The sequence below is a fragment of the Salvelinus namaycush genome, chromosome 15 (genome assembly GCF_016432855.1).
Source record: "Salvelinus namaycush isolate Seneca chromosome 15, SaNama_1.0, whole genome shotgun sequence".
NCBI classification, from domain to species: Eukaryota; Metazoa; Chordata; class Actinopteri; order Salmoniformes; family Salmonidae; genus Salvelinus; species Salvelinus namaycush.
In genome coordinates this window covers 38,711,436-38,724,381 of record NC_052321.1, presented here as the reverse complement: position 1 = coordinate 38,724,381, position 12,946 = coordinate 38,711,436, and the positions used below count along the sequence as shown (strand labels likewise).

Below are 12,946 nucleotides of genomic sequence, written 5' to 3'. Positions count from 1 at the left end.
CATGTTTTCCCATCTCAAGAGGTTAAATATAAAACAAATACTATAATAAGTGCCAAATAAAGTAACAGGGTTAACGATTTATATCTTAAATCAGCCATGAATCCCCTTGTGACAAGCTTGTTTTGTGCAACAGGTGGAGGCAATTGAATTCAAGCTTTACAACAAAACAGCCTGTCTATGGGTAACTGGGTTGATGTGTTATGCTCGACCTAGTTTTCTACCACAAAACACCAGAAAATGGCCAAAAAGAGTAGAACCAGTTCACCTGCTTTTACACTGATTTGACCATTTACATGTTGAAGATGTTTCTTTGGGGAAAAATATTTTCAAAGGATTAATTTGCCCGTATTAAAACGAGAGAAACAGGGTTGACCTTAAAATGAGGGACAGATGTAAATGAATCCCTAATCACATGAAAAAAATAATCATCTTCAGGAATGACTTTGTGAAAGAAACTAAATAACTAGGGCTTTACAATGATGGTGAAAACTTGGAGAAATGTTGGGGTTAAATGGGTTCAAATCAAGTCCCATCCAACTTCCTAGAAGTTAGAGGATGCATGGAGGGACATGTAAAAATGCTGAATTTTGTCCTTTTTGCAAGTCTATTTATATAAAGAATCTTTTATTGAATTCTCCATGTGGTCTATGTTAAAGGGCACTTCATTTAATATAACAGGCTTTTAAAAATGCAATCTTGGTGCACAATTTCCACTTAAAATCTCGAAGGGACGCAAAAGGCACTCTTTTCATGGAACGACCCAACTCTTCTTTTCTTCCCATTTTGAAGGATGCGAGTTCAAACTGAAGAAATCGTCAGATAAAGCTGTGGTCTTCCAAGCCAGGAGGAAGGAGGCTTACCCTGCAAAGACTTCCTGTCCTAATGGCAAGCACAACATTGTTATTTATTGTCAAATTGTCTACTACTACAACCACAAATAATCTAGACAAGAGACACTATAGTCACGGACACAAAAACACAATTTCTTTATGATCGCCTGTCTATATTGTTGTAAAAACACACCCCTGTTTAGGATACATGATTGATCTCTCTAACCATGTCCCTGTGTTGTCCCCAGCCAGGAGAGATGTGACTGTGGTAGCGTCCCCGAAAGAGCAGTCCGGTAGTGATGTGTCCGGAGAAGAGCTGTCCCCAGAGAGCGACGGAGACGCCAAGTCAACCACATCCACTTCTGCCTCCTCCAGATCCTCCACTCAGAAACATAATCCAGGTCAGTCATGCAGATAGCTAGGCTCGCTCTCCAAAGGAAAGGCTGCAATTAATTAAGTCAACAAAATCAAAGAGTAAGAATAATTCCATGCACAGTATTATCAAGAGTGAGTTTGTCTTTACTCGTTTTTTTGCCTCCACACTTGTCTTTGCAAGATAGGATGGACAAATCAAAGTTTATTTGTCACGTGCACCGAATACAACAGGGGTAGACCTTACAGTGAAATGCTTACTTACAGGGTCTAACCAATAGTGCAAAAAAGGTATTAGGTGAACAAATGGGTAGGTAAAGAAGTAAAAAGACAGGCTATATACAGTAGCGAGGTTATAAAAGTGGCGAGGCTACATACAGACACGTTAGTCAGGCTGATTTGAGGTAGTATGTACATCTAGATATGGTTAAAGTGACAATGCATATTTGATGAGCAGAGAGTAGCAGTAGCGTAAAAGAGGGGGTGGTGGGTGGGACACAATGCAGATAGCCCGGTTAGCCAATGTGCAGGAGCACTGGTTGGTTGGCCTAATTTGAGGTAGTATGTACATGAATGTATAGTTAAAGTGACTGCATATATGATAAACAGAGAGTAGCAGCAGTGTAAAAAGAGGGGTTGGGGGGGGGCACACAATGCAATTAGTCTGGGTAGCCATTTGATTACCTGTTCAGGAGTCTTATGGCTTGGGGGTAAAAACTGTTGAGAAGCCTTTTTGTCCTAGACTTGGCACTCCGGTACCGCTTGCCATGCGGTAGTATAGAGAACAGTCTATGACTGGGGTGGCTGGGGTCTTTGACCATTTTTAGGGCCTTCCTCTGACACCGCCTGGTGTAGAGGTCCTGGATGGCAGGCAGCTTAGCCCCAGTGATGTACTGGGCCGTACGCACTACCCTCTGTAGTGCCTTGCGGTCAGAGGCCGATCAATTGCCTTACCAGGCAGTGATGCAACCGGTCAGGATGCTCTCGATGTTGCAGCTGTAGAACCTTTTGAGGATCTCAGGACCCATGCCAAATCTTTTTTGTTTCCTGAGGGGGAATAGGCTTTGTCGTGCCCTCTTCACGACTGTCTTGGTGTGTTTGGACCTTGGACCATTCTAGTTTGTTGTTGATGTGGACACCAAGGAACTTGAAGCTCTCAACCTGCTCCACTACAGCCCTGTCAATGAGAATGGGGGCGTGCTCGGTCTTCCTTTTCCTTTAGTCCACAATCATCTCCTTAGTCTTGGTTACGTTGAGGGATAAGTTGTTATTCTGGCACCACCCGGCCAGGTCTCTGACCTCCTCCCTATAGGCTGTCTCATTGTTGTCGGTGATCAGGCCTACGCACTGTTGTGTCGTCTGCAAACTTAATGATGATGTTGGAGTCGTGCCTGGCCATACAGTCATGGGTGAACAGGGAGTACAGGAGGGGACTGAGCACACCCCCCTGGGGAGCTCCAGTGTTGAGGATCAGCGTGGCAGCTGTGTTGCTACCTACCCACACCCCCTGGGGGTGGCCCGTCAGGAAGTGCAGGATCCAGTTGCAGAGGGAGGTGTTTAGTCCCAGGATCCTTAGCTTAGTGATGAGCTTTGTGGGTACTATGGTGTTGAACGCTGAGCTGTAGTCAATGAATAGCTTTCTCACGTAGGTGTTCCTTTTGTCCAGGTGGGAAAGGGCAGTGTGGAGTGCAATAGAGATTGCATCATCTGTGGATCTGTTTGGGCGGCATGCAAATTGGAGTGGGTCCAGGGTGTCTGGGATAATGGTGTTGATGTGAACCATTACCAATCTTTCAAAGCTCTTCATGGCTACGGACGTGAGTGCTACGGGTCTGTATTCATTTAGGCAGGTTTCCTTTGTGTTCTTTGGCACAGGGACTATGGTGGTCTAGTTGAAACATGTTGTTATTACAGACTCAATCAGGGACATGTTGAAAATGTCAGTGAAGACACCTGCCAGTTGGTCAGAGCATGCCCGGAGCACACGTCCTGGTAATCTGTCTGGCCCCGCAGCCTTATGTATGTTGACCTGTTTAACGGTCTTACTCACGTCGGCAACGGAGAGCGTGATCACACAGTCGTCCAGAACAGCTGATGCTCTCATGCATGCCTCAGTGTTGCTTGCCTCGACGTGAGCATAGAAGTGATTTAGCTCGTCCGGTAGGTTCATGTCACTGGGCAGCTCGCTGCTGTGCTTCCCTTTGTAGTCTGTAAATGTTTGCAAGCCCTGCCACATAAGACTAGCGTCGGAGCCGGTGTAGTATGATTCAATCTTAGCCCTGTATTGACGCTTTGCCTGTTTGATGGTTCGTCGGAGGGCATAGCAGGATTTCTTGTAAACTCAGGTCCAGGTCCACCCCTGGTCTACAGAGATAGGCAGATAGGCAGTGTTCTGAATGATATCCCTTGTGTTGTTGTATGTAGTGGTGATCTCGGACGCGAGGAGGATCCAGGCAGCCAGGAGGCAGCGTCAGAAGGCCAGAGCCCAGAAGGACTACATCTCCCTGGGCAGAGACTAGGAGTGCTCCCCCCGGACCCCAGACCACAAGGACCTGGAGGAACGCAGTGATGATGATGATGATGAGCCAGATGACCATGAGCGAAGGATCAAGTTTGCCCCACGGTCCAAAACCATCATGGAGAGGATGGCAGAGAAGATGGATAACAGAGGGGAACAGGAGAGAATGGTCTATTGATATTTTCTCTCAGATGACCGTTTAAGCTTTTTTTTAAACATTTTTTGCGCTAAACATTAGGCTAATGCATGGATAATAAACAGACAATCTATAATCAAACCCCAGAATGTTATATGCGTCGATTATAGAAAGTGGCGTGAGAGTTGTAGCTGAACTAATACTGAGAATATCAAACATTAGGAACACCTTCCTAATATTCATCAGGGCATGGACTCGACAAGATGTCAAGCATTCCACTGGGATGCTGGCCCATGTTGACTCCAATGCTTCCCACAGTTGTGTCAATTTGGGTGGTGGACCATTCTTGATACACACGGGAAACTGTTGAGTGTGAAAAGACCCAGCAGCATTGCAGTTCTTGACGCAAACCCGTGTGCCTGGCACCTACTACCATACCCCGTTCAAAGGCAGTTAAATATTCTTTCTTGCCCATTCACCATCTGAATGGCACACATACACAATCCGTCTCAATTGTGTCGAAGCTTAAAATCCTTCTTTAACCGGTCTCCTCCCCTTCGTCTACACTGATTTGAAGTGGATTTAACAAATGGACTCAATAAGGGATCCTAGCTTTCACCTGGTCAGTCTATGTCATGGAAAGAGCAGGTGTTCCTAATGTTTTGTATACTCAGTCTATATCACACCTCCTTTGACTGGGTGCTGAAATAAGTTGTCGTTATGCACTTTGTTTTTAGTCCTTGTTGCGTTGGTACAGGAGGAAGTGAACGTCTTTCTCTCTGTATTTCTGTATATGGCTCTGTCGCTCACTCCGTGCTTGTTAATACTGGAGGGAGTGATGGTGATGACAGTGGCTCTGATGACCAGGAGAGTGAGGATAATAACCTGTGGGAGGGGCAACAGATTGGGAAGCGAGTCAAGCGACACCCTGGGGAACAGGTAAGATATTCACCCCTCTACTTTCTAAGTCACACACACACACACTTACTTTCTCTCTCTCACTCATGGTTGACAGCTCTACAATGTCCCCCTCCCAGAGTGCAAATAACCTTGGTGTGATCTTGGACGACACCCTGACGTTCTCTGCAAACATCAGAGCAGTGAATCGCTCCTGCAGGTTCATGCTCTACAACAATTGTGTGGAGTACAACCCTACCTCACACAGGAAGCGGCGCAGGTCCTAGTCTAAGCACTTATCTCCCATCTGGACTACTGCAATTCGCTGTTGGCTGGGCTCCCTGCTTGTGCGTCAAACCCCTGCAACTTGTCCAGAACGCTGCAACCCGCCTGGTGTGCAACCTTCCCAAGTTCTCCCATGTCACCCCGCTCTTCCGCACATTCCACTGGCTTCTGGTCGAAGCTCGCATCCACTACAAGACCATGGTACTTGCCTACGTAGCAGCAAAAGGAACTGCCCCTCCCTACCTTCAGGCTATGCTCAAACCCAACAGCCCAACCCGAGTCCTCCGTTCTGCCACCTCTGGTCTCTCTACCCTTCCACCCCTACAGGAGGGCAGCTCCCACTCAGCCCAGTCACAAAGTGTCTTAAATAATCCCCCAGCACCCCTCTTTTGTGAACTAACACCTCACACGTGACTTTCTCCCCCACCATACTGCATTGGCTTGCTGATGGCTACTTTGAGGGAAAATGTACTTAGTCTGACTGTGATATGTGGTTGCACCACCTTGCTATCTTAAGATGAATGCACATAACTATAAGTTGCTCTGGAGAAGAGCATCTGCTAAATGACTAAAATGTGATGATCAGACGGTGTTATTGAGGTTTTGGTGTAATTTTACATGTAATGAAACAGATGACTGGATCATCCCTAGGTGGTGGAGATCAACAGTGTGGAGGTGGACATGCACACTCTGCTGTCTGAACAGGCGGAGGCTCTGTTGTCAAGGAGATGAGAGTCCTCTCGCTTACAGCAGCTCAGCTGTGAGTTGTTCTTTGTGTGTCTGCGTGCGTTTGTTTGCGTCTGTGTGCGTGTGTTTGTGCGTACGTGTGTGTGTGTGTGTGTGGTCCCAGTCAGTGAAATGGCGGAATGTGAACTTTCTACCGTAGTTCACCTCCTCACACCGTTGATCTGTTTTATTTTTGATTAGCTGTAGCTGGGTGCATTTCTAGACTAATTCTCGCTCTCTCTCCAGATGCCACTGATCCACACCGTGAAGGAGATTCAGGGGAAAGCGTGAATGAAAAAGGGAATAAATAGTGAGTGGGAATATTCCCTTTAGTACTGACACGTCACATCGCTTTAGCTTTTAGATGAATCCCTTCATTCTTCACTGCATCCTGATGTACTCTGTGATGTGATTCTCTCTCCATCCGGTGAGCCAGGTGAGAAAGACTATGGTAGCCTGCCAGCTGACAGCGAGCTATCACCTGAGGAAGAGGCAGAACTGCAGAAGGGGAGAGGTGAGGATTGTAGCTGTACTGGGCGAGGACAAATGTCCTCCACTTACCAAATTTCAGCCCAGTATTTAATTTCCAAATTGGTTTCTGTAAAGAAAAATACAGAACTTTTATTTATTTAATTTAAATTTAAAAAAAATGTATCAAACAATTTGCCATTCTGTTCCTTACAGAATTAGTTAGTGCTAGCTTTCTAAACCATAGAATAACAGACATCTTTTTCTCTCCTGTCAAATCCAGCAGAGATTCTGAGCAGGTCCCAGGGTGTGTTCTGTGACGTGCAGGAGGACTTCTGGGTGGTGAAGAAGGTTCTGTCTCGCTTCGACGAGTGGAGAGGAGCCTTCTCCGAGTCCTACCACTCAGCCTACATCAGCCTCTGTCTGCCCAAACTACTCAACCCACTCATCAGACTCCAGCTCTTAGGCTAGAACCCCCTACAGGTACGGTATATACACACAAATCTAGCGCAATGGTAAGTCTTAGCACTGGCGGTAACGCTAATTGTATTAACCAAAATCAGCAATGAAAGTCTGTTTCAGATTTATATCTGTTGACAGAGCTCATTTTCATTTCAAATGTGTGTAATTTGAGCGACAGTGCCTCTGTCATTTTCTCTGTGTGTATCAGGCTGCAGGGGAGGACTTTGAGGCTCTGCCGTGGTACTCTGCTGTGGAGACCTTCTGTCACGTACTGGGTTACCAGGAGGCGGCGCACACAGACCGAAAAACACTGCCTGCTATCTTAGAGAAGACCCTGTTACCCAAGATACAAGGTCAACAGAAACACACACCCTATGGATGTGTCTAGCACTCTCCTTTCAATGTTGCCATGAGTGTTCCTGTGAATTTACTGAGGTGTGTCTCACTTTAATGTGTCCTCCTCACAGGTAGTGTGGAGTTAGTGTGGGACCCTCTGTCCAGCCGTCAGTCAGTGTGTCTGTCTGAGCTGTGTCGCAGGCTGCAGGACGACTACTCTCTGTTTGAGGGAGAGCAGAGCAAACCAGTCAAGGTAAGAGTTAAAACTGCTTCCACGGTGCAGAGCCCGCACTCTAGCAGTAATTCTCCCAGCCAGTCATATTTACTACTCCCCACCGGAGACCTTGGTTCAATCCCTGTGTCCTGCTTTCCTACGGTTGTACCACTTGCCTGTATCCCAACTTTTTTTAAACTAATAATTAAAAATGGCTTCCACAGACAATCCAGCATTCGGACCGTACTCTATTCATGGTTCTAGTCACAAAGAATGCCAGACAGTAATCACAAAATGGGAGAGCACCTTTTGAAACCTAACTACTACCCGTGAGTGTCAGAATTGAAATAAGTTCTGTTCCCTTCTGTCTGTCCCTGTCCTGTCCCCTGCCAGGCGTTTTTTAGAAGCAGTGAGTGGCAGATTGGGGAGTTCAGTGAAAGATGACATCGTCATTCCTCACTACCCTAAGAAGTGAGTGACTCCCCCAGTTGTCTCAACACTTAGAGGATATGTGATTTATTTAAGTAGTTACTGGAATTCGTGTGTCATACCGTAGCTTACAGTACTTTACCATAACGGCCTGGTGTTCTGGCAGGTTTTTAGAGGACAAGTCTTCTCCACAGAGGCGGTTCAGAGACCAGCAGTTCTGGACAACTGAAGGTACTTAACGCTCAGTTTAGTGGTCTCATTTTCAGGTTTTTCTCTAATTGAACTGAGATTTATTGCCCTCTCTCTCGTCTCCATCTCTTTCGCTGAGCAGGTCGCGGCGTGTTTCCCTCAGTCCTGGTTTAAAGACGTGAGCTCCTGTCCCTCTCAGCTGAAGTCCTTCAGTGACCATCTCCTCCAGACTGCCCATTCAGTCTGCAAACAGCAGCCTGACCACCGGAATACACGGTAACACTGCCTACCTACCTCAAATATATACTTTTACGATATAGGTAGAATCATGTGACATGGTCAGGGTAGTGTTTTGATAATGTATGTAATGGGGTTTCTGTTTCCTGTAGGGCCGTGGTGAGCGATGTGCTGACTGTTCTGGGAAGCATCAAGGCCTGGGACAAGGTGTCGACTGTCAGACAAATACCATTACAAAGACCTGGTGTCTTACTGTGTCAACCATACATCATGTAATTTTGTACATTACACAACTGTATTTGTACTTTTTTTTTTTTTTTATATATGTATATATATACACTGCTCAAAAAAATAAAGGGAACACTTAAACAACACAATGTAACTCCAAGTCAATCACACTTCTGTGAAATCAAACTGTCCACTTAGGAAGCAACACTGATTGACAATAAATTTCACATGCTGTTGTGCAAATGGAATAAACAAAAGGTGGAAATTATAGGCAATTAGCAAGACACCCCCAATAAAGGAATGGTTCTGCAGGTGGTGACCACAGACCACTTCTCAGTTCCTATGCTTCCTGGCTGATGTTTTGGTCACTTTTGAATGCTGGCGGTGCTTTCACTCTAGTGGTAGCATGAGACGGAGTCTACAACCCACACAAGTGGCTCAGGTAGTGCAGTTCATCCAGGATGGCACATCAATGCGAGCTGTGGCAAAAAGGTTTGCTGTGTCTGTCAGCGTAGTGTCCAGAGCATGGAGGCGCTACCAGGAGACAGGCCAGTACATCAGGAGACGTGGAGGAGGCCGTAGGAGGGCAACAACCCAGCAGCAGGACCGCTACCTCCGCCTTTGTGCAAGGAGTAGCACTACCAGAGCCCTGCAAAATGACCTCCAGCAGGCCACAAATGTGCATGTGTCAGCATATGGTCTCACAAGGGGTCTGAGGATCTCATCTCGGTACCTAATGGCAGTCGGGCTACCTCTGGCGAGCACATGGAGGGCTGTGCGGCCCCACAAAGAAATGCCACCCCACACCATGACTGACCCACCGCCAAACCGGTCATGCTGGAGGATGTTGCAGGCAGCAGAACGTTCTCCACGGCGTCTCCAGACTCTGTCACGTCTGTCACATGTGCTCATGTGCTCAGTGTGAACCTGCTTTCATCTGTGAAGAGCACAGGGCGCCAGTGGCGAATTTGCCAATCTTGGTGTTCTCTGGCAAATGCCAAACGTCCTGCACGGTGTTGGGCTGTAAGCACAACCCCCACCTGTGGACGTCGGGCCCTCATACCACCCTCATGGAGTCTGTTTCTGACCGTTTGAGCAGACACATGCACATTTGTGGCCTGCTGGAGGTCATTTTGCAGGGCTCTGGTAGTGCTCCTCCTTGCACAAAGGCGGAGGTAGCGGTCCTGCTGCTGGGTTGTTGCCCTCCTACGGCCTCCTCCACGTCTCCTGATGTACTGGCCTGTCTCCTGGTAGCGCCTCCATGCTCTGGACACTACGCTGACAGACACAGCAAACCTTTTTGCCACAGCTCGCATTGATGTGCCATCCTGGATGAACTGCACTACCTGAGCCACTTGTGTGGGTTGTAGACTCCGTCTCATGCTACCACTAGAGTGAAAGCACCGCCAACATTCAAAAGTGACCAAAACATCAGCCAGGAAGCATAGGAACTGAGAAGTGGTCTGTGGTCACCACCTGCAGAACCATTCCTTTATTGGGGGTGTCTTGCTAATTGCCTATAATTTCCACCTTTTGTCTATTCCATTTGCACAACAGCATGTGAAATGTATTGTCAATCAGTGTTGCTTCCTAAGTGGACAGTTTGATTTCACAGAAGTGTGATTGACTTGGAGTTACATTGTGTTGTTTAAGTGTTCCCTTTATTTTTTTGAGCAGTGTGTATATATATATAGATTTATTTATATATATATATATATATAACAGATGTTTGGTCCAGTTCCCCTCCAAACTGTTTTTATTTTTGTTTCTGTCTTACCTCTCAGAAAAAGTCTGTGCTTGTAACTTCATCCCCAGGGCTCAGTATGCATCCATCCTTCAAAAATGTTGTTGAAAAAGTCTTAGTGTGTGTATATGAGGAGAAAACAACTTATTTTACAGTATGTAATGGTAGTGGAGTTTTTTATTGACGTGTGCACGATGTATCGCGGGTGGCCGGCAGATGGCGCTATTTTTCCTTTTAGGTCATTTGTCTGCGTCCAACTGGAATCTATGCAGCCGGCTATACACTCGTATCCCCCCCAGCGCCCGGCTCGTACATAAAACATCCTACATTCAGGGTGTAAGGGCATCCATTTCCTCCATTTCAATCAAATTTCAATTAAATGTATTTCTAAAGCCCTTACATCAGCTGATGTCACAAAGTGCTGTACAGAAACCCAGCCTAAAACCCCCAAACAGCAAGCAATGCAGGTGTAGAAGCACGGTGGCTAGGAAAAACTCCTTAGAGAGGAAGGAAGAAACCTAGTGAGGAACCAGGCTATGAGGGGTGGCCAGTCCTCTTCTGGCTTTGCCGGGGGGAGATTTTAACAACATGGCCAAGATGTTCAAAGATGACCAGCAGGGTCAAATAATAATAACCACAGTGGTTGTAGAGAGTGCAACAGGTCAGCACCTCAGGAGTAAATGTCAGTTGGCTTTTCATAGCCGATCATTCAGAGTATCTCTACCGCTCCTGCTGTCTCTAGAGAGTTGAAAACAGCAGGTCTGGGACAAGTTGGCACGTCCAGTGAACAGGTCAGGGTTCCATAGCCGCAGGCAGAACAGTTGAAACTGGAGCAGCAGCACGACCAGGTGGACTGGGGACAGCAAGGCCAGGTAGTCATGAGGCATGGTCCTCAGAGAGAGGAAAAAAAGAGAATTAGAGAGTGCATACTTAAATTCACACAGGACACCAGATAAGACAGGAGAAATACTCCAGATATAACAGACTGACCCTAGCCCCCCGACACAAACTATTGCAGCATTAAAACTGGAGGCTGAGACAGGAGGGGTCGGGAGACGCTGTGGCCCCGTCCGACGATACAGGCAGGCTATAACCCCACTCATTACTTCTTAATAAAACAGAATTTTCCGCCGCCATGCTAGAGTGGCTAATGCTACTCCTTGATGTTCCATACTGCTTTCAGACAGGGGTAAACAGACTGCTGCAACCTGATTGGCTGAACATCAGGAAGTAGGATTAGCCATACATTTTTCTAAAAGAATCCAATATTTTAGTTGGACTTGCACCTGTTACTGAGATATCTGTTCCAGTTTATATTATTTAGGTAGTCTCAATCATTAATTCTTACCTGGGCAGTCATTCTGAAAGCAGGTTGCAGGTGATTTAAAAGTTTGAAAATTGTTAGGCATCCTCATTCTGGCTGGATTCCAATAGGAATTACACATCACTTTGCAAGCCAGCATAATGTGGCTTGATGTTCAGTAGGTATAACTCTCAAAGAAAGGCCTTATGATATACAGGTAACTGACAAAATAAAGGTAACACCAACATAAAGTGTCTTAATAATAGGGCCGGGACAATACCAGTATCGTGATATTCATTAGTTTCGTGGCAAAGAAACAACATGAGAAGTGAACTTCTTTACGAAAACAGCCTGTATGTTGGAAACAAACATGTCTTCCAGTCATGTTTATGTTCCAAGCTATATCACACAATATTTTACATAGAGCAGGTTTGTAAAAGGACAAGAATCTCCTGTACGTGTCCAACTGGGTTGAGATCTGGTGACTGAAACACAAACACGTAACCTTTAAACCCCATAAGTTCCTTTTGAGATGCCTCTTTCAAAGTCCCAGATATCTTCTAGCCATGGTAGCCAAAATAATGGGCAACTGGGCTTTTATGTTAAATTCAAGAACCACACCTGTGTGGAAGCACCTGCTTTCAATATACTTTGTATTCCTCATTTACTCAAGTGTTTCCTTTATTTTGGCTGTTATCTGTATGTAGTACTGTCATAAAGAGTAAATTTTTTAAACAGCATTCACTTAGACCAGTGTTTTCCACAAGTACATAGAGCAGCCAGCCAAATAATACAAGTTACCAGCCAGGCGTCCCCCAGGGTTCTCTTTTGGTGGTACATTCTAATGCCTAAATTCCATCTGAAATACACAGTGAAATGATTGAATTTATATTCAGTGTATTGTTAGTTGTTTTGGATATTGCCTAGGCCTAAATGATCAGGACTATTTTCTAAGTAAGAGAACATTCAACCTTTTTAACATTTAAACATCCCGAGCCCGTTGGGGAGTTGCAGTGATGAAACAAGATCGCAATTAGATATCACGAAAAAGGGGGTAAAATACAAAAAAATTAAACACAAAAAAAACCTGTACCCTTTCATTTAAGTGTGCACTTATCAAGAGGCTATTGTTAAATGGTGTTTTTGTAGTGAACATGTGATGGTAGAGTTTGCAAAACAAATGCCCACTGGATTGATGAAAATAGCCATTCTGCCAGGTAAGCATAGGCTACTTTCTTGTTAACTAATTGCGAACGTTTTTGGGAAAGCCTTTCAATATACACTATATACAAAAGTATGTGGACACCCCTTCAAATTAGTGGATTTGGCTATTCTGCCACACCCGTTGCTGACAGATGTATAAAATGGAGCACACAGCCAAGCAATCTCCTTAGAGAAACTTTAGCAGTAGAATGGCCTTATTGAAGAGCTTAGTGACTTTCAACATGCCACCGTCATAGGATGCCACCTTTCCAACAAGTCAGTTAGTCAAATTTCTGCCCTGCTAGAGCTGCCCTGCTAAACTGTAAGTGCTATTATTGTGAAGTGGAAACATCTAGGAGCAACAAAGGC

General features: G+C 45.6%; 1 pseudogene; it reads left to right on the top strand.

Moving 5' to 3' along the window:
- The first annotated feature begins 555 nt into the window (after positions 1 to 555).
- Positions 556 to 12,946, top strand: part of LOC120060080 — a 27,643-nt pseudogene continuing 15,252 nt past the window's right edge.